Consider the following 25,293-nt stretch of genomic DNA (forward strand, 5'->3'; position numbering starts at 1 on the left):
AGACCGGGCACCGGTGGGGTAATAAGTCATGCCGAAGCAGACCACAGGTTTGGAATAGGCAGAAGCAGGTCCAGAGTCGGACCAGCGCATGCAGGCTTCAAGAGCATCCCATTGTGAGTGGCCAAGATCCGCACGAGTGGACCAAGATGTCCTCAGATGGGGCCCTCGGGCCTGGCTGGTGGGCCTTGCAGGGAGTCCTGGGCGGCAGAGGGTGCAGGGGGGCGTGAGCGAGGACTGGATGCCAGCAGGGGAGGTGGGGGTGGACAGAGGGCCTACACTGCCCAGGAAATGGCCTTGCCTGGGGCTAGAACAAGTGAGAAATATAACAACTTTGACTGCTGCCCTCTCTCTTGCATATTCAGGAGGCTAGTTTAGGTGGTGACCGATGTCAGGGAATGTCACTGCCAAGAGAGGCAGAGTCAACCCATGTGGGACTTGGGATAGGGCAAAGTATCTCCCAGGTGCCATTGGCATGGCGGCGGTGTCTTATCGAGTTGCCCCCCACAGAGGGCCCAAGGCCACGCCCTCACGGCAGGTGCACTGAGTACTTGTTTGCGGACTACGGTTGATTCCTTCCTTTGTGCCCGTCTATGTACAGATACCCACTCAGAAGGGCCACTGGCTGGGCACCCCTTCTCCTTCCACAGCTCACAGCAGTGTCGGGGTGCACCTGCCTGGGGCTGGGCTGGGAGAGCTGCCCAAGGGAATGACCCCAGCAACGGCTTACCTATTGTCCCCTCAGCATCTCTGCATCCCACAGTGGCTCCTTGCACTAAAGTTAGACTAAGAAGGTACCTCAGCGCTCCAAAACCCTTGCTACGGTGGGATCTGGGACCCTTCCCACAGCCCTCAGTCCACTTTCACCCGGCCTGGCCAGGGGGGCATATTCAGTTAATGTTCAACAGGGAGACTTGCCTTCCTGAGAACAAAGATGGGACCCCCACGGGCTTTACACACTGAAAGGGAATTCCCTGGAGAGATCCCTCCACCGGCTTCACAGCTCCAGGCAGACAAAAAGGAGATGCTTTAAATAAGGTCTGTTTCCCAAGTAGCTGTGATAGTGAGGAGAGAGAATTGTGTCCAGCACAGAGCAGAATCGGGGCTCAGCCAGTGAGAGCAAGGTAGGGCAAGAGAAGTCTCAGGAGCAAATACTGTGCTTTTTCAAAGAGGTTTTCATACAACCAATCCATGAAAGCACATTCTTCTTCCTACTCTTTTTTTTTCATTTGTCGATCACATTTTGAAAAAAAAAAAAAAGTTATGATTTGTGTACATGCAGGGTATAAGGTATGAGGAATACGAATTCTTTTTTGTGTGTCTCAATTCTCATAGTCCCCGTATGGCTTCCCCCAAGTGAGAATTCTCTCTCATCGACGTGGCTCCCCGCATTTCCGTAAGAACATAAATAAATAAAATAAAAAAGTATGAAGATGGTGCAATGAGACCTCTGGGTCAGGCAGAGCCTGCAAAGTTTGAGCTGGTTAACAGACAAATCCAAGGGAGCGATTATTGCAAGGCCATGCGGCATCCCGCTTAGCATGAGGGAATCATTTGGGGAGAGAGATTCAATTTCATAAAAATGATTTTCAAGAGCTGTTTTGTGAGTAGTAGAATGTTGGGTATCTTTTTTTTTTTCCCTTTCACCAAAATGAATAAAAACTTTATGTTCAGTGCGGTACTTAGGTATTGGTTTTGTTAATTTCTTAAAACAAATTGGCTCCCCAGTAAATCCCAAACTTGGACAGCCGCGTTAAGCTAGCAGCGGGGAGGCAATCTGAGCATGATTATCCTGCATGAGAATTCCCAGAATTTCATCCAAACTGTGATTTGTTCTGTTATAAAAGGCCTATAAAACCCAGTATAGAAATTCCTGCAGGAAGCTCGAGTGTTTAACTATCTGCAATTACTCTCTCATGATTAAAGAAAGATATGAAGGACAGGACATTAGCGCATAACAGAAAGTGCGAGGTGTGGTGTGGGCGATAAATCACTGGCCGGTGACATAGGCGGACCTTGAGGCTCATTCACAAATCAGGGCTGGGCTCAGGGCTACTCTTGACGGGCTGGTCGGGGCAAGAGCCTGGGAGGGGCACAGCACGCCCCGCCCCCCGCAGGCTGGTGGGAAGTCCCCCGTGGAAACTTCTGGAGAGGGACTACCACAGCGGGGCTCCATGCCTGCCGACTGGTATCCTTCAGTGCCTCACGGCTGCATCCTTCCCACAGGCCCACGGTGCACCCCAGACTCTCACCCTCAGTCCCAGGGCTGCACGAGCCACTGTTGGGTTGGCCTATCAGGCCCTGGAGTTGGCCTTTTTGGGCTGTTCTGAACTCAACCTGTTCCCTCTGATGGCATCTAAGGAGAACACCTTGGAGCTTCCCCGGCTGTCCCACCTCACAGGTGAGGAAGCTGAAGCCACGTCTGGCCTGGAGACCAGCCCTGGGAGGAAATCTGCCCTCCGAATTCTGTGCCTCCATCCCACTTGGGCAACCACCCATCATCTGAGGAGCCCCCAGCCAGGCCGCAGGGGACTTTCTTCCTCACTGGACTCCCTCCGCCTCACACACTCCCCACCCTGCTGTCCGGAGGGTCTCCCTTCCCTCCGTGGCCAGAAGGGGCTTCAGAGAGTGAGCCTGACTGCCCGTCGGCAGGGATCCCTGCGAGCTGCAGGTTTAGGGAGGCGCGGCACATCCACCAGAGGCTGCATCTTGGCCGTGGTTCCACAGGCCCTAGGGCAGCCCTTCCTCCAAGGTCCCAGCTTGTGGGGACAGTCCCAGACCCCAGTCACCTCTTCTCATGTCTCCTCCCACTGTAGGGGTGCAGATATCTTCCTGCCCTTGCCGGGGTCTGGGTTCCCTCATCATCTGCAGTGTATCCTTCCAAAACCCTGGTAACTAGTCTCCCGGATTAAACCAGCACCTGGGCTGATAACTCGTGTGATGCAGAGCTCCTGGGGGCAGGTGTGTCAGCTCCCCTCCCCATCTCGTTTCACTCAGTGCCTGGCACTTAGGGGCAGACAAATGAGTGCCCTTAAAGGACAGTTGCTGAGCTTGCACTTCACCCTGCAGACCATAAGTTGACTGTCTTGGTTAATTCACTCCCCTTCCTTCTCACTGGACTTCAGAGAAGAGCAGGGCTGAGGGCCGATCTCCCTCCGGAGGCAGCCGCCTGCCTCACCTGGAAGCCAGTGAAGAGTATCAGCTACCTGGCGTCATCTCCAGAGGGGTCAGGATGATATTGGCACCTGGCGTCCACATCGGCCAGCTGGGGCCAGCACTTTGAACAGGTGTGCTGGCTCCGCGGGCTCCCCCTTTCTCTCTCTCTCTGCATTCTGCTAGCTCCCTCCCTCCTTTTCTCTCTCCCTCCCCACCACCCAGACTTTCAGAACTTGAAACAATATGTTCAGGGGTCAAAGTGGAGGATAAGGGGCACCACGGAGACACAAGGAGCACAGACTCGTATATGCCCCAGAACGCCTGTGTGGGTCAGGGATGACAAATGGCAGAGCCCCGAAGGTGTGCAATCCATTTATTGATTTCCAGCCGTCCCTCCCTCTTGTTCTGTGGGCCTCTAGGGAGAGAGACTCGCAGACTCTCAGGGCTGAGATTGCACAGGAAGGGCACGGGTTTCCTATTGGCCAGACATCTGAAGCTGCTTGGCCAAAATATGGAGCCCATTACAAGGAAATGTGGTTCGTGTTTCCGATGGAGACAAATAACCTTGCTCGGGCTGACGGCCTGGGTCTCTGTTGTCGTGGAACGGGCCAACGGCAGCAGACATCCCTCCTTGGGCCTGATGCACCAGGGTGAGGGTCATGGAATGATAGAAAAAGGGAGGGTAATAATATTTAACAAGGACTGAGGATTTGCTGTATGCTGGGGACATTTTTTCAATTCACATTTATGTACTTATTTAATACCCACAACTCCTATGCAAAACGGAGTTTGTGCTTCTGGTCCCAAATCTGTCATTAACTTGCTGTGTGGCTTCCACAGGTCACGGAAGCCCTTTTAGACCTGTTTTCTCATCTGAAAGGCAGGGTCATTTCCTATCCGTCCATTTGGCCTAAATAAAGAAATAAAACCTCTTTACAAGTGCATACCTTCCTGAGACAAGATGTTTCATTCTTTCCAGAAACGTCTCCACTAAGGATATGGAAAAACTAGTCCCAGGAACAAAAGAGAAGAGAATGGAAGTCTGAGATTTTAAATTGGGGGAAGGGGTGCGGGGAGGGGCCTGCAAATGTTTTCCTAAAGGGCCAAATAGTAAATATTTGGGGCTTTGTGGGTCTCTGTTACAACTCCTCAATTCAGCCAAAGAAGGTAGATAAAGGAGTAGGTGTGGCTGTGTCCCCGCAGGACACAGGTCAGGTTGGCCATGGGCTGGGTTTGGCTCACAGGCTTCTCCTGGCTTCAACCCACAGGGCACCTGCGCCCTCCCTGTTCAAGGCCAATCAACCCTAAAGTGGAGGAATTCTTAGAAAGTAGTGCTGAGAGGCAGAAATCAAAGATTACCACCTCCTCTCCTCTCCTTTCTGACCTCGAGGATGTATAAACAAAATATGGGACCCTAATCAAGATGTTTAAACTCCCAAGAACAGAAGATCTCTAACTCACCTAAGTGGAGGAGCCTGGGGTTTTAATCTTACACGTAGAGAGTTCATGAATGTAAGTCTCTGGCATAGTTTACCGAATTATAATTGACAAAAGAAACAGTAAAAATAGATTATGCACACACGAGTGATCAATTTCCCCCGAAGTACCATGGAGGATTACTCTGCACATTTCCCTTCCTTCTGACACTCTCAAAGCTTCTACCGAAGGCGCTGGAATTCCTTGTACTACACTGGGGTGACGGTACCATGTTTCAAAGTTATTCAGAACCTGATTGGCCGTGTTCTTGCAATACATTTTCCTAACCTCAAGATAAAGATCCATGCATCTCTTTACCCTTTAAACAAAAAAGCTATTGTAATAGCATGTAGTCTGAGGCATGGTCTGAATACCAAAACCTGCACATGCACTGCTAAACTGTTTAAGTATGGAAGAAGTAGTGTCTAATAGCATCAGGAAATTGAAATTTAAAAATTTTTCTCACTCACTTATTTGATGAGAACGGGGTATGCTGACAGGTGAAGCAGAAAGCCATTTTTCAAGTTAAATGCCAAGTGGTTATATAGCATAATATTCAGTCAAAATTAACCACCTCACTGCTGCACTGACACCCAGCGTATTTAATGCCAACTGTTCCTGCAAAGAAAACGGCAGACCTTTGGGAGTGCCTGCAGAAGGGGAAAGAAACTGTTACTAATACTTCAATTATTTAGTCAGGGCCCCGACTCTCTGAGTGGGAAAAATGGACTGGCAGCCACACCAACTCTTGCAGACGCCACACGGAGCTGAAATCACTCTGCCTTCCAGGCCCCTCTGGGTCTTCTAAGCCAAACCCCCGAAATTTCTGGATTTGCATGGGCCTTGGGCAGATTCCCTACAAGCAAATCCTTTCTATAAAAGCAAGTGGATGCCTGCCGGCAGGCGAAGGTGCCAAGGATCTAGGGGGAGGCTGTTTTTCTACTGAATGTAAAGTAAGATTCAGAGGGTGAATATGCACGTGGCAGAGTGGTGGGTGGAGGGCCTGAGCAGTAGACAATAGGGAGTCATCATTTGGTAGGATTTGGATTCCACACGGGAGCCTGGGAACCCCCATCCGGGGGCAGGCGGAAGGGCAAAGACAGCCCCCTGTTGGAAATTCCAGCCACTCTCTTCCTGGACTGATTTTATTAGTGAGCATGCTCTAATGCTTCAGCTAATGGGCCGGGAAGTGTATCCCTCAAATTCCAACCACAAACAAAAACAGACTGTGGGATCTACTCGAAGCTTCAAATCCTCCGTGACTGAGTAACTAAAGGGGCCTCTCCTTCCCTCCCGCAAAGGTGGGGACATTCATCTGTAAAGTGCAATGGCCCGTGGGGGCTCTTGGGTGTCTCAGGACCTGCCAAGAATAAGGGGACACTAACAAGTTTAGATCCCAGCTCAGTAGATGTTGATCAAATCCTTTCCGCCGGAAGGATGAGCTTGAAACGTTTCGTTTCTCTAGCCTTCCCTTGGCCTCCCAGAAGCACCCTGAAAGACAAGAAGGGAGAGGTTGGTGGGGTCCCCGGGGACCCCAAGAAGCAGGTCCAGAAAGGGATACGGGTTGCCTGAATGCGTGGCACCTGTTGGCCAATGCTCCGGCCCTTGTTTTCTGGTCTCATTGGCCTTCCTTTATTTATTTATTTTTAAAGATTTTATTTATTTATTTGACAGAGAGAGACACAGCGAGAGAGGGAACACAAGCAGGGGGAGCGGGAGAGGGAGAAGCAGGCTTCCCACTGAGCAGGAAGCCCGATGCGGGGCTCGATCCCAGGACCCCAGGATCATGACCCGAGCCGAAGGCAGACGCTTAACGACTGAGCCACCCAGGCGCCCCTCACTGGCCTTCTTTAAAAAATAAACCACATTAAAAATAATTTTTAAGAAATGAAAGCAAAGTGAAGAAAAAAATGTGTTGTTCTCTGTTACTGTTTATTCTCAAGAACTTGGAGAATACAGAAAAATTAAAGTACATATAAAAAAAAAAAAGACACCGCTTCTAATTTTACCATCTACCAGCATAGGATTAACCCATAGGTTTATTTCTCTCAGTCTTGTGTGTGTGTGTGTGTGTGTGTGTGTGTGTGTGTGTGTGTGTGTGTGAGAGAGAGAGAGAGGGAGACAGAGACAGAGACAGAGACAGAGAGAATGTGTATTTGGGGAGGGACTATCTTTGTCAGTGAATTTCAAATGACAGACAAGTATATGTCACTAAAGCTACTTGCAGACATCTTAAAATCCATCACGTGTCCTAATTTATTTAGCCAATCTATTAGTGTCAGCTGTTCAGGTTTTGAATTGTCATTGTTGCTGTCATTACTGCAGTGTTGAGCATCTCTGTGCATAATTTGCTACCGGCCATTCTGACCGTTTGTCTGGGGGAAAATTTCTCCATGTGGGATTACCGGGTCACAGGGAAAGGCCTGGGCTCATCTCATTGCCCTGAGTGGGCTCCCTGGGCCCAAATGGGGCTCTCCCTCTGAGGAGCTCAAGGCAGCCTCGCTGGCCTCATCCAAAGGGTCTCACCCGACTCAGGACCCTTTTGAGCTACACCGAGGTGTTCCCAACCTTGACCTTGACCCTACGGAGATTTGGGGCCAGACAGTTCTTTGTTGTGGGGCTGTGCTGGTTGCTGCAAGGTGTCGAGCAGCATCTCTGGCCTCTACCCACTAGACGCCGGTAGCTCCCTCTCAGTTCCAGAAATTGCCAAAGTCTTCCGGAGGGCAAAATGGCCCCTGGCTGATAACCACTGAGCTAGACCATGGTCTGGGCAACATGGCAACATGGATGAGTTGCCAACTGAGTGTTGGAAGAAAAATCTAGTTCCAAGAAAAGCAAAACAAAACAAACAAACAAAAAACAGCTAATTCTTCCCAAAGTAAGCCCTGTGGATATATATATAGATCTACATATATACCAAAGAACCACTCCTCTAAAAAATTAGCTCCTCCTCCTTGTTCACACAACATCGTATACACATCTCTATGCTGCTTAATACTTACTTTGCGTATTTGTTATTTGATTACCTGGTTTTTCTCCTCAGTTAGACCCCTGAGTCTCTTGGGGCCGAGTGTTTCTTATCCATTTCTGTGTCTTTGGCATAGTGCGGCATTAGCACAGACTCGATTAGGAATGAAGGAATGAGTGAGTCTAAAACAAGACAAAGGCGCATGCATGCACATGCACGCACCACCAGTAGTTGTGGTGCAAAGCTAGGGCTACCAGCTACAAGAGCATCTGTTGTTCTTGACTACACAGTGATTTCTGATAGTAAAATTTCTCTGTGTAAGCAGTAAACATTCCCTAAACATGCAGAGAATAACATTTGGGGAGTCAGGAGCGATGCATTTTCCTGTGAGGTAGGACCCCTACACTTAAATAAGGGTACTTAGGATGGTCAAAGGAGAGGGAAACTTTCTCTGTGGCTTTAAGAGGTGATTTACTGCATCATTAACGCATGTCGTTTAATGGAAAGTCCTGTTATTTTTGGAGGAAGAAATGCATATTCCATACTAAATATAATAACAACATAAACCTTTAATAAATAATTGTAACAGTTTATAAATATTTAAATAGTAAATCTAAAAGTCCTGAGGGACTGGAGGAAGCAAAGATGGAAGATCTGACTTGTAAAGCACTAAAAATAGGTCCTGACACATAAGCTTTTAGACTTCTTTGCAGGCAGAAGAATGTATATTGGGACTTTTTTGCAAAGATACTGTTAGAACAAAGTGACCATTCCATGGCTATTACGTAAAGGAACTCTTGAGGGTGAAACTGACCAAAAAGCTCAACAAAAGAGACAGAATCCCCCAAACCTTCCATTTTCTGACTCTCATTTTGGGTGCAGACAGCTGAACGATTCATACTCAACACTGGGTGAGCAGGGACCATTCACGCCAGCATGCAGAACCAATCCACTTGTGGACATGCCAGGAAAGTCATGCCCTTCGTTGCTGAGAACTACTGTGTCAGGGATGGTTTCAAGGGGGTCTCTCCACTGATATTCATTAGCTTTTATGATTTCAGAATTATTATTATCCCTTTGATTACAGATGAGACCAGAGAGGTCAAGAAATGCTGCCCCAGGCCTCCTGCACCCCCCGGTGGTGGAGCTGGGATTTGAATCCAAATTGACAGAAGCTCTCCCATGCGAGGAATGCACTCTTAACCTCACACGGGCCCTGATGTAAGAGCATCTATACCTCAGTATCTTGGGGGGGGGGGCACAAAGCTCATTCTTTTATCCAGCTAGATGCAATAGTGGTTATGACGTTGCCTTCCCACTACCCATTCCATTCACAACCTTCGTATTTTAAGCCAATCATACACATCTCCTAATTCTGGCCAATGAGTGGACATCTGTCCCTGACAGTGGTGATTTGGGGAAATTGTCCTCTCTCCCTAGAGAGAGCCACAAGAGATGGTTCCTTCTTGTTCCTCTGGATTGGCATGTCTGGAGCTCACACCTCCAATACAAGGGGAAGCGACCGTGGGGTGAAGGAGATGATGAGGACAGGAGAGAAGAACGATGGATGCACCCTCTCCAGGGGACATCTGACATCTGGCTGTGAGATAATCTACTTCTTATTTCAGGCAGCTGGAGTTAGGGTTTCCTGTTACTTGCAGTCAGCAGCATCCTAACTGATGTAGGGACATACACAAGACGCCAGTTATAGTGGTGTATGTGCAAGGGGTACTTCAGGAATGATGCTTGACTGGACAGCATTCCACGTGGGGTCAGACCCCTCCCGGTCACATCCAGTTTAGCCTTCTTTTTCTCTGAAAATCCCCTCCCTTCCCCCTGCAGAATCGCCTCTCCCTCAGTCTGCCTCGGATGTGTAGCTGGGAAGTGGCCAGCCCCCCAGCACCTGGTGGGAGGTGTTGATCCGTAAGACGAGCAGTAAGACCCAGCCCACTAGCCACGGTGATTATTTCAAGAATGGTCTTGGGTCCTATTCCAGTCTAATAATACATAAAAGGGGGTTCTCTTAGAAATCCTATAAAATGAACTTTCTTACTCTCCTGGGACAGAAGTCTTTGTCTCTCTCCTTTTTCCCCAGTTTAGGCAAGAAAACACATCACCCTGGATTCGGGGGCACCTATCATTCTCTCCGAGGGAGGAAGTCGCCGGAGGACGAAGCTGAAGCCACCAACGGCAAAATGAAAAAGCAGAAAGGAAAGCATTACTCTGACCTTCAAATCCTTCCTACACTTGGACTTCCCAGGAAATCAATAAATCCCTCTTATTGTTCATACCAGTTTGAGTTAGGGTCACCATGAGCTGAAGACGAAGGCACTGTAACCGTGCGCATGCGTGTGACTGCCCCGCACTCTGCGGGAGCTCCCGAGATGGGCGTGTCAGAGACCTGAGCCAGGTGTCTGCATCCGCGCAGGTGAACGGACCGGCACCTGCCCAGGGACATCGTCGGGTACTTCAACAGCCTCAGAGTATAGCTAGAGTAGAGCACAGTGTTGATGTAGGTCCAGGTTTGACCTCCTAACCTGGCACGCAGTGAAGAAGGGAGAGGAACCAAAGCGAGGTGTCTGAGAAAGTCCTTCCGGATTCAGAGTTTCCTGTCTCAACCCATTGAAGTGCAAACAGCTTCTGTAGAACGAACGGCCTTTCTGGACAGCAGGGACGTGGCTGTCCAGACCCACAAGTGACTGAAGCAGGAGCAGATACCCTTAAAAAGAGCTTGAAGGTCCTGATTCTTAGACCCTTCCATGTAGCAGCATCCCTACCGAGACAAGATGTCCAAAAGTATGGTCTTTTAATCATTATTTAAAAGTTACCTTAAGAGCTGCTTCGTCTCATGCTTTACCATTTCATGAGCCCGAAGGAAAGCTTTCCCAGGAGGGTCCAGCTACCTCCTGGCCTTTCATGGGACAGAACTTACCTAAGCATCTCATTCATCTTTCTATGCCCAGCAGCATAAAGCATTAGATTCTGTTACTGTTTATCATGGAAGTTAAAAGTTCCACAGTGCATCATCTCTATTAGAACCCGAGGCATGGGTTGATTGTCTAGAATTGGAAGATAGAGCTTGTTTTCAGGTGGCATTTGCATGGCTCCTTCCCATTCCCCCGAATCTTCTGCTCCAGAAATATTCTTCCCTCCAATCACTGCTTCTGGACCTAGAGGAGCTGGGGTTCCTTCTGCTCACTCCTGCTTGAGCATGAACTGGCACTGGGTGTCCTGTCCTAATGTGCCTTTGGCTGGGGAGTGTTGAGCCGGAGCAAACCCACAGGCTGGGAAGCAGGGCTAACACTCATGGAAGGCTCTATGTCTAGGGTCATGCATGAAGCTCAAGGATGGTGCCCACTCTATCATCAAGCTCCAATCATATCTCAAGTTTTGCTTGAGTTCAAGTTCATGCCATTTTCTTAAGAAATTTTAGTGGCTCCCCATTGCCCGAATGACACTGGAGCCTCGTGACATGTCATTTAAAGGCTTTTATTGCCTGTTTGCTGCTCCTGGTTCTACATCACTTCCCACCCTTTCTGCCTACAACTTAAGCCAGTATATTCACCAGCTCTCCCAGACGGTCTGCTTTTTCAGACCATCCTCGTTTCTATCCAACTGTTTTGAACTCCACCCCCATCAGGTCTTGCTTGAGTCCTCCATCCCATAGAGGATCTCCATGATCACCTAGTCCTTGATGAGGTTCCCTTTGGGATCTCCCAGGGCACTTGCCAGCTGTTTACATCTGCGCTGCATGTGGTCACTGGCATCCATGTGTGGGCCTGGCTTCTTTCCCCATCTGGATCCTGCGCTCCAGGGGCAGAGGGGGTGGGTTTCCTACAACACTCCCTGCAGAGATGTGCATGGAGGGTAGAGTCCCAAAAGACACACTGACAGGTGCTGCCATCATCCCAAGGTGGGCCAGGCGCATCCTGGCAACAATCCCATCTGAGTGGCTTCAGGGACCAAGGCTCACTTCTCCTGACCTGGGGACATTCCAGGGCCAAGCCTGTGACTGGCAACATGAGCTGTGGGGAATAATAAGAGAATAGATCTCCCACTACCAGGTGCATCTTAGCAAGCCTGAAAATCATCGTCTTTCAGACCCAGAAGGGTCTAAGGGATTATCTAACTTCAGTCTCTCAGTTTATAGGCAAATAAACTAAGGTCCAGAAAGATATGATTTCCCTAAAGCCACGTCACGAATTAATGGAAGAGTCTACACCAGAATCCAGATCCCCTGACCCCTGGCAGATGGTTCCTTCTATTGCCATGCCTCCTTTGATTGATAATCAGTTTCAATCCGGTTATGCCCAATTAGGAGTGTTTCAAAATGGATTCTTCAAGTTTTTCATAGGTATGACATGAAGACAGGGTTCTGTGGTCAGATAAATTGGAAAAATGATGAACCCCAAATTAAATTGATTTATTGATTCAGAACATCTCAGAGCTTTTAGTATGTTAATCCAGGAGGGCAGTATTGTGTGTAGCATTTCCCAAATTTAATTGATCATGGAGTTCTTTCTCATCTATCTCTCCAACAAAATGTCTTGAGACATGAATGTACAGGGGCAGGCACATAACTAGGGAAATGGAGCCAGTTGACATTTTCAATGAACGAAGGCCCATCATTTCCCTTTTGAAAGCCCGGCATCCACGTGACTGGAAACCTTTGCATGCCGCCGGTGACACATACCCCCCACCACCAGGAAGCCTCTGGGCTTGTCTGCTTGGACAAGTCTAGGTTTCCACTCCTCGAGAATGTGGGATTAGGGAGTTTTCACTCCTTGAGAATGTGTGCAAGGGGTGTTTTCAGGTCTGTGAAATTTTTAGCAAAAATTTAATTTTAAAAAGTTAATATTTAAATCTTAAAAAGCATCCATTTCTAATTACCTCTAGTGTGCCACAGCTAAAGAGCTGTTGAACACATGGGGGTGTGTCTCACCAGTTAAAGACAGGCCCCTTCTAAGACTGCTGACAGGTCCCTCCAGAGCCATTGGAGACAGAATGACACGAAGGGGATCTCAGTTGTGCAACGGACCCATCAGAGAAACTCCCTGGTTGGCTATGGCTCAAGTCATCTTAAGAAAAGGCATCATCATTACTGCATCTTACCACATATTTCCAATTGAGTTATCACAAGGGTGTTACAGAAAAAAAAAAATTGTAGGAGTTGGCAGTAACTCAGTAAATAAAATCACCACTTTAATTGCTCCAGTGTAACAGGTCGATCATTATCAAGAAAGGTTTTGATATATTTTTTAATTAAATGGTGACTCTGTTGATCGATTTCACTGATAATCAAGCTGTCCCCTCCTCTTTCCCCACCCTTCAAAACAGTTTGCTTCCTGAACAGGACCAGTGTGGTGGCGAAAGGGTAGGGACCTAACTAGCCAGCTCTGTAGCCTGTGACCAGTAACTTCCCTTCTCTGAACCCCAGATTTCCAGTCTGTAAGGGGCGGGGAAGGAGCAAGTACTTTCCAGAGCCCTGCCCCACTGTAGGATGCTGGGATATGAATGCATGATATTGCTTTCCTAGATGATATTTTTACAACCATAGAAACTTGTTCTTCCATCATTCATTTGCAGGAGACCTACAGGTGTCCGTGCTTATCATGGGCCAGCATATATTCCTCCAAAGGGCCTCTAGCTGTCTCCCCTCGCCCCACCTCTGGCTGGGGGATGCTCTCTTTGCTAAGCCTGATTCCTGGTTTGCAAAATGGGATGCTGGTTTCTGACTGACTTGCAAGATCCTTCTATCTCTCCTCATGGATGTGGAACACCTGAAAGCCAGGAGCACATCTGAGGGAGTCCAAAGCCCCTCTGCCTTTCTCAGCCTCGCTCCACGGGATCCCTCCGAAGGCAGCACGGGGACTGAGCTTGCAAGCTCAACAGCAGCCTGCCTAGGCTACAACCTGGTTCCACTGCTTACCAGTTCCGCGCTGTAGGCACTCGGCTGGGCACCATTTTACAGGTGGGGAGGTTAAGGCACCAAGAGGTTAACAGAGGTATATACTTTGCCCCCACTACATCTTATCCACGGTTGTCCCTGTCTCTCTTCCACCCCAAGGTGACTTCTGTAAAATCATCCATTCAAACCAATGAATTCATGAAATAGTGACTAGTGACTTCGGGGCAGTTCCGTGACTACTGCGCTCTTGCCCTCCCCTCCAGGGTCTCCCACCTTCCAAAGCCTACCCCCACATGCACGGGCTTCCCCTCTGTCCTCCAGCCCACACCCCACACCTGTCCCAGCTCGGCTCTCCCCACACTTCCAGGGAGAAAAAAACCATTTCCCTCCCTCTTGCTAATTTTGCTTCTCAAGGATGCTGGGAGTGAAATTTCGAGAGAAAATGAAATTGTTGATGAAAAGTAGAAGTATAAGCTGGTGATTCGGGGGGGAGACCACAGGAGCGGCAGCCGGTGGCTGCCTATAAGTCTCTGACTTGCAACAGTGTCTGTCAGAGCCCCCAGGGTTGCTGTGCCCAGATCTGGCTTTCAGGGGTCTCACGTCTCACGGGGACTGGCTCCTCTACCAGCTATGTCCCTTCCCGGGGAGGGCCCACGGTGATGGCTGGCCAGTGTGGGGCCACAAAGGCCTTCTTGCCTTGGCTTGAACGGCTCTGAAGTTCGCTGCCAGCCCCAGAGCGCCCTGTGGGACCAGCTGAGGTCTCACCTGGGAGGGGTTGTGGCGACTCTCCTGCCCTCCTCACTTGCACACAGGGCGGCTCGGCCCCAGTAAACCTTCTGCTTGCAACTCTCTATGTGGCCTGTCACCGGGAACCCAGCCTGAGACAGAGGCTCAGCTATGAACACTTTCTTCTCCCCGCCGCCTTCCAGAACACCAGTCGGAGGACCAAGGGACCTGGGGCTGCTGAGCAGGGAAAGCGCAAAGGAAACAGGAGGGGGAAGACCTGAGCCAAGGACCTGGCACAGGGGGCCCTTTTGCGGGGACTGAATTGTGCCCTGACCGCTGCGGGGTTATATCCATTCCCTGAGGCCTCCACAGACCTAGGACCAGGAGGATCAAGACCTTCCCTCCACCACCCCGGGCCTTTGGGTCTCCGCCAGATGTCGGGGGCCTGCCAACCTCTGGAGAGCCCCATGCACCTGTCCCTTCCTCAGCTGCCATTTATCTGCCCCATTTACAATTATGACATAACCCCGCTCCAGCTCCACATCATCGGGATGTGAAGAGCGCTCTGATATTTCCCTGGGTCACTGGGGAGAGGGCTAAATTTAGACCCAGAGCCCAGGAAAAAGTGGAAAGGGAGGGGAAAAAATGAGGCTCTCCTAATGTGCATATTGTAGGACTGCAGGAGGACCATTCTCCAGCTGTCGGACGGCTTCATCCAGGGAGCCCCCCTTACACTCATCCATTTTGTGAGGGGACTTTTGGACCCTGGAGGAGCTTCCTAAGAAAACCCCTGAAAAGTAAAGTAATCATAATTCTAAGGGGGACGTGGAGCTTTCTCTAACTGCAGAAAAATGGCCTCAGAGAAGTACCGAGGCAGCCAAGAACTTTGCTGCTCACACAGGCTGGGAGGCTTCCCGGGGAAGCCTTCCGCCTTCTTTCCCTGCCGCTAGCTTCTTCCTGCAAGCAGGCAGGTCAAGTGAAAAGAAAGAAATGGGAACAGATCCCTCCAGATTAGGGCCTTTGCGTTTGGCACTTCCTACCTTTGGGATGTTTAGCAGCATTTCTGACCTCTACCCACTAGATGCCAGTAGCAACTGCCCTCTAGCTGTGACAACCACAAATGTCTCCAGATGTTGCCAAATGTCCGGGGTGGGGGGGGGGGGGCAAAATCCTGGCCCCTCTCCCACAGAGAACTGCAGCTCCATGCACACTCATTAGTGTCCTCACTGGGTGGGAATGAGGAGAGGTTCTTTGGGATTTACCTGATAGTTGATCATGGACAAAGTAGGTTTCCTTACCTCTGCTCACCTTTTCTACATTACTGTTTATTATGGGCTGATTGGCGTGCCCCTCCAAATTCATATGTTGAGGTCTTAAGCCCTCAGTAATGCAGAATGTGACTGCATTAGGGTCTTCAAAGAGGTGATTAAGCTAGATGAGGCTGTAGGGGAGGGGGCATCACCCAGGATGAGTGGCGGCCCTATAAGAGGAAGAAGTTAGGGCACAGACTCACTCACACATACACAAACACACACACACACACACGCTGAGGGAAGAGCATGTGAAGACATGGGGAGAAGGTCACCATAAGCCAAGGACAGAGGCCTCTGCTCTGTAATAGCCCTGCCTGTGCTCTGATCTTGGACTTCCAGCCTCCATCCAGATCTGTGAGTCAGTGTTTAAGCCCGCAGTGGGTGGTACGTTGTCAGGGCACCTTGAGCAGATTAATGCACTCTTCCATGAGTCTGGCAAGATAGACTTCCCATTGTGGAGGGAGGCAAGGAACTATGCCTAAAGGCATTGAGCCATTCGTGGGGTGGGGGTCCAGACAGAAAACATGGATGCCCTATGCACCACCACCCCCCTCCCAGCCTCTTAGTATTTGTCAAATGCAGTTAGCACAGCGAGGCAGAGATTTTCTTTTCTTTTCTTTTCTTTAAGATTTTATTTATTATTTGAGAGAAAGAGATTGAGAGAACGAGTGGGAGGAGGGGCAGAGAGAGAAGCAGACTCCCTGTGGAACAGGGAGCCCGACTCGGGACTCGATCCCAGGACCCTGGGATCATGACCTGAGCTGAAGGCAGACGCCCAACCAACCGACTGAGCCACCCAGGAGCCCAGGCAGAGATTTTCAATGGAAGGAAATTGTAGGCTTCTTTCTTCATGATCAGTGTAAAAGAGGTAGTACCTGCTTTGAACATAGCATTCTCTTTTGTCGGGAATTGTCTCTTAATTCGGTGGGATTTGTTGGCACAACTCTGGATACTATTAACCACTCCTGCATGCTTTCTGAAGATAAAAGAACCTTAGGTGGATGAAATTAAAACACTCTATTAAAAAAGTTTAATCTTTTCCTCTGACTTCTAGTTTAACAACCACAACCAAAATTTCTCCCTCTCCTCTATTGTTAACTTTTGCTTTGGTTTTCATTTGTTTGTTTCAATTTCCAGAGCTTCCTGGGAGCCTAATGTGGGTTTGTAAATTCAGATAAAGTACATCATCCGTCTTTGGTAAATAGCACACTACCACGCATTGTTTGATTATTTCAGGGACTATTCTACCAACTTCAGGTGCCTGGTGGCCCCCTGGTCTCAGAATTGAGGACAGGTAGCAGCACTGTGGGACTCAAGTGCACACACTATAAAAATACACACAGCAATGCTTTATCGATGATGAGGACTGGTGAGAAATTCTGTTGTAAAGAGTCCCCCGCTGTGAAAACAGTGGGACAAACCCCCATTCAGCCACTTGCGTGAAGGGGTGTGGTCTAACTAGTTCTTTTCCAGAAATATCTGGAGGTGGCCTTCGTAGCTCCCTAGCCGCCCCTCCTACCTTGATCTTGCTTTGTTTGTATGACAAAATGAAGTCAGGACACTTCATCTGCGAACTCCTTCAAGAGGGACACACCTCTCTGCCACTGAGAAGGGCCTGAGCTCATGCATAGACACAGGTGTCCCCAGGCCACATCCACTCTTACCCGCCGCTCACCACGGTCTCTGTCAAGGGACTTCCAAAAAACCCCACGGAATCAAAAATCACTGAATTTTCACCTAACTCCGATTTTCTGGCAACATGTATTTTTGTATATGGAGTGTATTTCAGGTTCTGTTGCTTGGGCTTTAAAAAAGAATAGGCTAACAGTAATAGGCACATGGACTATCTTTAGGATTTATAGCATATGAGAAAAAACAGAAAGTACCATAGATTTGTATAATTTTTTTTTCTAGAAAAGATGTATTGTGCTGGTACTAGCAGTAAGATGAAGAAAAACCATGAAATCCTTCATGGTTTTATATGAAAATTGTCAAACTGCTGGGATATCCTCATTGCCCGTGAGCCAGACTCAAACACAGTATATTTATCCTCAAATTTTTCAGTTTCTTTGGACAGTAGCTTTAGCCTCATGCCATTGTACAGTCCCACAAAAGAGTATTTACTTTATCTTGTCAGAAAATGTAGTCATAAAAGAATCATAAACGCCCTGTGTTTATCGGATTGTCTCTGCATACTGGTTGTCACTGGAGACAGAGTTTCCTTTTTTTCTCTCTCTCTCTCTCTCTTTCCCTCTAGAGAAAATAAAATGTCTCATTGCTCTCTTCAACAAAAATATCAAGGATCCTAAGATATCAGAGAGAGACTGTCTTCCCATTAGTACTATGTTAGTGATAAACAATGTTTTATGCCCCATAATTAAGGTACAGGTAATGAGCAATTATGCAGATCATGAATTAATTATATTTAAAACAGAGGCCATTACAATCAATATTCACCACATTTCAACTGCATTCTGGAATTAATAAATCTAATTAAAACTTTCAATTGGCAGTGATCTGTTTATGCCACCTTTCCAAAGAATCACAATTGACAGCTGTCTATGAATAACTACATGTTATGGATATACATACACCACGGATTTGGGGGTGTGGGGCTGTCATCTTCGCTTGGGTGGATTGATGAAGATAAACCTGTGTTGGAGTGATTCCTCAAGCTGACCGCCCTGGGGGACAGTTTAGACATCTTTATGATGGGTACCAGGGCCTGGTCCTTCTGGTTTTAAGTCTCAGAGCAATTGTTGTCAAGTGTGAGGTTGGTAGTTGGTTGGTATCGAGCCCTCTCCAAGCATCTGCTTTTTGAAAGACCACTCTTTCCCCTGTCATCAAAATGGGGCTGGCGCTCCTCTCCCCACCAGGGTGGGCTCAAGTCAGTCCCGACCTGTGAAATCATCACGCTTCACTGGCCAAAGCAATTGGTTCAGGGATGGTCCCATGACCCTGTCAGGGCCTGAGAGCCACGATAACTTTGCTGTGACTTTTGAGAATAAAGTTTTCTTGGTTTCTAATGGGTTCAAACCCAGTGAGAAGGAGATCTGGAGTTTTTGGCAACAACCTTACCAGCATGTGGAGCAGGATGGAGCTGGGACAGATGCCAGGTCCAGGTCCCGGTGATGTCCCTAATGCCCCTAAATCCAGCTGAGCTGGGACAGATGCCAGGTCCAGGTCCCGGTGATGTCCCTAATGCCCCTAAATCCAGCTATGCCAGAAGCCATCCAATTCTGGAGTTTCCACTTATATAACCCAGTCAGAATATTCTCTTTTTTATGTAAGCCTCTCTGGGAAGGGTCTTTGATCCCTTGCAAAGTATCTGATAAAGCAATTCCCATGCTCGGCTGACTCGTTACTTCAATAGAGCTATTTTACTAAGTCATCCTTAAAGAAATACAAATCCTGCCCAAAATAAGGGTCTTGGGGTGAGAGAGGGCTGGTAATGGGGCAGTGAAGACTGATATCACTTTAAACCAAAATATCTGTGGGTCAATATCTGCTATTATTAGTATTTCAAATACATTTTCAGATCATGGCAGGCACACCTCTGAAAATACTGACATTATATAAAACTTGGGCTATGGTCCGGGGGCTTCTCCTTTCCATTCTTCTCATACTTCTGATGACAAAGGACAACATGAATTGGCAATAGTCTTTATACTCCTTTGAAAATAAGTGCCTCTTTTTAATTGATTTGGTGGGTGAGAAGGATGTCATCCAAAAACACTAATGATTATCTTTAGTCAATGGTAGAAGGAACCTCTAATGCAAACTGACCTCCCTTGTTAGACCTATTTTTGGTACAGCAACTTTCTATTTACAAAATACTTTTATCTTGTTTGATCCTCACAGAAAGATCCGTGGCCCTCATGCATTAAACTATCCATCAGTTCACTGAACAGATATATGCTGGGGGGCTAGTAGGTAGCAGGGCCGAAGCCAAGGGGAGATACAGAGTTGTGTTGAGATCCAAGAGACATGGATCTCCTCTTCCACTATTTAGAACACTGTGCTTCAAGAGATCAGGCTAAGATCAATGGCTGTTAGATTCCAGTCCCTGACTCTTCACTCCCTTTGAGAAGAAAATAAAGGTGTACCCCCATTACAATCTATCCAATGACTGCATCCATTTCTGCCCTCTCTAATATCCCAGAACACTTACACGTGGACAGACGTGATTTTACCTTGAAGCTGACACGGCCTGATCCTCGGGACCTCTTACTGCACAGGTTCCTTTCAAAGCCTTGAGGCGGGCCTTGGGAATGTGATCATGCGATCACACAGTTTTGAAGGTTTTAAATGTTTTAAGAGTGAAAACTCTCTCTTTCCACTTTAACTTTCCCTCCACCATAACTCCTCTAGCGTAGGTTAGAGTTAGCGTGGCCAGGGGCATTTTGGGATCTGGCTAAGAGGAAGTTGAGTGTGGATACATTCATTTTGGGTCTGGAGGGATGTAGCAATGTGTATATAGTTCTTCTGTGTGTGGTTGTATGCTTGCTATCCTGAGGGCTTCAGGAATTACTTGAGGAAGACACTTCCTGCCCTCTCTTCCAATCTACCCCAAGCAAACCTTGGAACAACAGGGCCAAAGTTTCTATTGAGATGCCCATGTGTCCAATGATACCTACACAAGAAATATGTGGAGTGGAGGATTAACAACACTGGAGGTATATAGAGCCAGAAGGTCATCTGTGGAAATTATTCCAATCATCAGACATGTACAATTATTAATGTAGGATCAGTTTTTATTGATGCCTCATCAAAAGGGAAGTTTTCTCCGATCAGGAATATACGTAACATAAAATATACTGTTATAAACACACCATCCTATTTTTTTTTCCCTTTTTGATGGGAAATAAGAAAACAAATACATGTATGAGAATTCATGTATTTGGAAAGCACAAATCTATAGCATGACATCACTCAGCAAATTCATCTGACTGTGAATGTGCATTCTTTATACATGCTAGAGGAAAAATCTTTCTATACTCATTATGGAAGATGATCAAAAAGAATGTAGACAAAAATGGTAGGAAAAGGTATACTATAGAATTGTGTCAGAATGTTAATTAATAAAAAAGATTAATAATATATGCTATTTTCTGAGATATTTGTCAGATTTTTCAATTTTTTGAGTTGTTTTCTCCTTCCAATTAAATACTAACCCAAATTTTGTATGCATCATGTATTCTTAAAGAGGACCTCCGAAATTTTATAAGCCTGTATAAAATCTAGATCCACGCCCAATTAGAACTCCACTCCCCACACTGAATTCCAGGGTAAGCCCCCAGGACTACATCTGATGCTATGGAGATATAAAAGACAAAGGGAGGGAGAGAAGGATAGAACATAATGACCTACACCTGGTAAGGCTTTAATATAATTAAGAAAATATGACATATAGTAAAAAAAAAAATCAGGGACAGATAGACTCAAAAAGTACTACATGGTCCTAGCTAAGTAGAGGAGTTAACGAGATACATCAATCTGTATGTCATGTCTCTCTCTATCTGTATAACAGGTTTGAATACCTTAGCCATATATTGGAAGATCAGTATGGGGGGTGGGTGGTCCATATCTTGGATGGTCTGGCCTTCCTCCATCCCTTTTCTGAAAGCCCCTTGTCCTCTCAATCTGTAGGACTACACTGAGAAGACAGATTACCGAGCTCTCCTCCCTCCAACCCCCAGTGCTCGTTGAATGGCCCAGGAGTAGGATCTTGACCCAATCTGAACCAATCAGCTCTTTTCCTAGAAATTAGGAATTGGGACTAAGAGATCCCAGTCTCATTTTGATTGGTCTCTTGTGCAGAGAAAATGAAAATTCAGGAGCTGTGGGAGGCCACTTTCTTCCATGTGGCTTGAGGAGCAAAGAAAGTTAGAAAGCTGTTCAGCAAGAGAGAAGGAAGCCAATAAGGAAGCGCAGAGATGCTTCTGAGAGCATCTTGTCCCTGGTTCCCATCATTCTTTTTTTCTTTTTATCTATAATTTATGTATCACAAAATATACCCTCTTAAAGAGTACAGTCCAGTTGTTTATAGTATGTTTAGAGTTGTTTAATAATGACTACTAATTTCAGAACATTTCCCTCACCCCAAAAGAAAAGGCATACTTAGCTGCCACTCTCCATCCTCCTCTTTCCCCCACCCCTTCCCTCCCACACCTACTTTATGCCTCTGTGGATTTGCCTCCTCTGGACATTTCAGATAAATGGAACTGTATAATGTGCAGCCTTTGGTGACTGGCTTCTTTCCCTTATCATGCTGTTTCCAAGGTCTATCCATGGCATAGCACATGTCAGTCCTCCATTCCTTATGTGGATATAACATACCCCGTCGACCCCTTCATTCCATCAAATTTTTGAGCCTAGAAACATCCTTCCCCTTGATTTCCAGGTGAAACCTATGCCCTCTTCTCATTTTATGTAAGATCTCTCTCTCTCTCTTTTTTTTTACTTAGGTCCACAAGAACCAGCTTTGCTTTTCTCCATTAGTCTTAACTAATATAAGATGTAATGATTCCTGAAGGAGTCCAGATCCTTGAGCAGAGCCAGGAAAGAGGATGGAGATTTGATAATAGGAGAAGAAGTGGTACAGGATAGAGAGGGAAGCCATCTGGAACAGTAGGAACAGAATTAGCAAAGACATGTCACATCTCCAAGCAATGGAGAGGAGCAGCTGGGCTGGAGCATGGGAAGTTTGAGAAGGGGCAATGAAAGTGGACAGATAGGATAGTCCCTAGATAGGCAATTATTGGACAGTCTGAGGTTTAAAAAATCACCTTTTCTGATGAATGGGTAAGGAAGATGTGATATATAGGTATACAATGGAATATTACTCAGCCTTAAAAAAGAATGAGCTCTTGCCATTTGCAACAATGTGGGTGGGGTGGACCTAGAGGGTATAATGTTAAATGAAACAAGTCAGACAGAAAAAAAATAAATACTGTATGATTTCGCTTATATGTGGAATCGAAAAAATACAACAAACAAACAAAAGCAGAAACAAACCCATAAATGCAGAGAACAAACTGATGGTTAATAATAGCTGACAGCCTTTTAACAGTTGCTTAATCTCTGTGCCTTGTCCTATGGTTTTTATTAGTTTATTTTGGCTAGAACGTATCTCGTTGGTGGGTGGATGAAATGAGACGTCGAGCTGTCTGTAAAAAGACTGCAGGATCTAGAGTATGGCTGCCATGCACAATCTCCTTCAGCTACTAACCACAAATACTCATTGAATGCGTAGGAGCAAGACACGGGATTGTGATTCACTACCGGAAAAAAAAAAAGAAAAAAAAAAAAATCAACTCTGCATTTATTGACCAAATGGACAGATCTCTCCACATCATGGCTATATTCTAACATAAAATAATAGCCTACAGAAAATGAGTCACAGGCCCGCCTTATCTCCCCGCTTCCGATTTCACCAGCGGAGGGACACCAGCGGCAGGCTTTGCAGATTCACACGGGTACCCATTCGCCTTTCAGGCTCGGTGGATGCGCGCCATCTTGGTCTCTAGAAGAGACCTGCTGTTTTTACCCCTCGGCCTGGCACTGTGATTTTATACTTTGCCTTATGTTTAAATGAAAAAAGAGGAGGCCAGGAATAACCCAAAGTAATTGAGCGGATTCGCACCAGACGTGTGACGTTGCCCACAGCTACCCCTTGCAATCGCCCGTTCATATTTTAGGTTCTGACACCAGAGTTTGCAGTCCTTTACGGTGCTGTGTTCCATGTCAGCGGCTCAATGTACAGCTGAATATCAGTCCTATTTAAATCTGCAGGAAAATAGCTGCAGGTGACATAACCTTTCATGTCGTACCACTGTGTACATACACAAATAATTGAGGCTCTTGACCCTGTCTGGGCCCATACAACTGTAAGTACAAACTTGACATTTTGATACTGCTTGCTAGCCTTTCTCGTTGTTATTTTCTGTTTCAATAATCCATTGCAGGTAGAAAAATGAAAGAAGGAAGCATGAATGATTAATGCTGTCAAGCTAAAATAATGTATTTAGAAAAATCTATAAATCTGTTATTTGTGGCATTTTAAAACTGAACACGACACTCCTCGGTGCCACTGCCTGTTTCCCGGCAGATGAATGGGAGTACTGTGCAGCAGGGGGAGGCCAGTCGGCCTCTGGAGTCTGTGCTGAGCTGGGCTGCCGTCGTCCTGGGACAGGCACAGCGGGAGCCTTCGGTTCTCCCCGTTGCCGAGGTCGGGAGCAGAGCCCAGCAGAGGTTTTTGCAATGTGCTATCAGTTTCTCACTCACCCCGAGGTGAGACTGGGCTTTGCCTCTCCAGGTTCCTGGTCTGCCCCTCTCAGGGACTGCAGCCCACAGGCCCAGGCAGCCAGCTGGCTCTGGCTCCAACCTGATCTCTATTGGATTTGGTTCAAGCTCACGCAGAAAGTTGATCAAGTTAGACTCCTCGGAGGCTCTGCACAGCTCCTGGCAGTAAACTGAATGCTGATCCCAGAACACAGCTCTCCCCTGTCTCCACGGGCCTCGAGCCGGGCTCTTCCAGACTCCAGGGCAGACAGTATCCAGTGCCCTCAGCCAGAAGTCCCCGGTATTCAGAGGCAGACCTCCCCACCTCCCCCCGCCCCCAACCCATGGCACACATTCTCAAGTGCAGGCCGCTCCACTCCGACCAGAGGAGCTCCATGAAGAGAGGATAGGGCCCACAGAAGGCATTACAATGACCTGCAATCAAAACCGCCAAAGAAACTTGGGCAGCCCCGGTTGATATCATCAAGGTGTTTGTTAGATTTGGAGAACAGCTCAAATGTCTGCAGACGATAAAATTAGCAATTAATGCCAATGGGGTGATGATTTGCAAATTCAGAACTGCTTAGCACCTGGTCAGAATAGCCACAACACCGCGGTAAGTGACACTGGGGATGGTGTGGGCAGGCTACTAGGCATCTTGCTGCCCTGGTGGTGGGAGTGGAGACAGGAGGCTCAAGGAGAATAAGGGTTTCCCAGGGGTGACCGGCTGCTGGGAGAGGATGGGCACCCCAGGAGAGTGTGGGTGCCCCGGGAATGAGCAACACTCAGAGAGGGGCCACTCCGGTCGCAGGCTGGCGACCCAAACTCCTTATTTCCTGGAGGCAGCCTTGGGACGGGAGGAAGCAGCTCACCTGTTCCATTTGGCAGATTCTATTGTCAATTTCTATCCAATGGCTGGCAGTTTGGTCTTAAAGCAATCTAGTGAAGGGGACTGTGGGCCACTCGGGATGGTGGGGGGTCGTAGACTTTAGATTACAGGAGGCATCAGGCAGGTAACCACCCTTGAGCGGGCACTCGCCACACACAATGTTAAGGGAGGCTCAGCAGATCTTGGAAGCCACTCTCTGAAGTCCTCGGACAACGGCCTGACGTCCTGCCCATCAGCAGGTGGGAGCTCGGGCAAGACGCACTAAGAATGAAAAAAATGGGCCCCAGATCCTTTCTTCCATTAACTATAACATAACTTTCATTTGTCTTGTATGCCTCCACTACCTGGGACTCCTTGAGGACACAGCCTTATTGCCCAGCCCCGGGGCCAGCAGAGAATAGGAGCAAGGTAATGTGAGGCCTCTCACTCCTTCCCTGGGTCACATGGGCAGATCTCACCTGTGCACAGCCCTCTGGTTCCCTGAGGGACAGACCTGGTCCTGCCCTGAGCCTGCTCCAGCAAAACTGACAGCAACACCAGATGTCTCTCTGCTCCACCATACATATACATACTGGCC

Source organism: Neomonachus schauinslandi, chromosome 16, assembly GCF_002201575.2.
Source record: "Neomonachus schauinslandi chromosome 16, ASM220157v2, whole genome shotgun sequence".
Taxonomy (NCBI): Eukaryota; Metazoa; Chordata; class Mammalia; order Carnivora; family Phocidae; genus Neomonachus; species Neomonachus schauinslandi.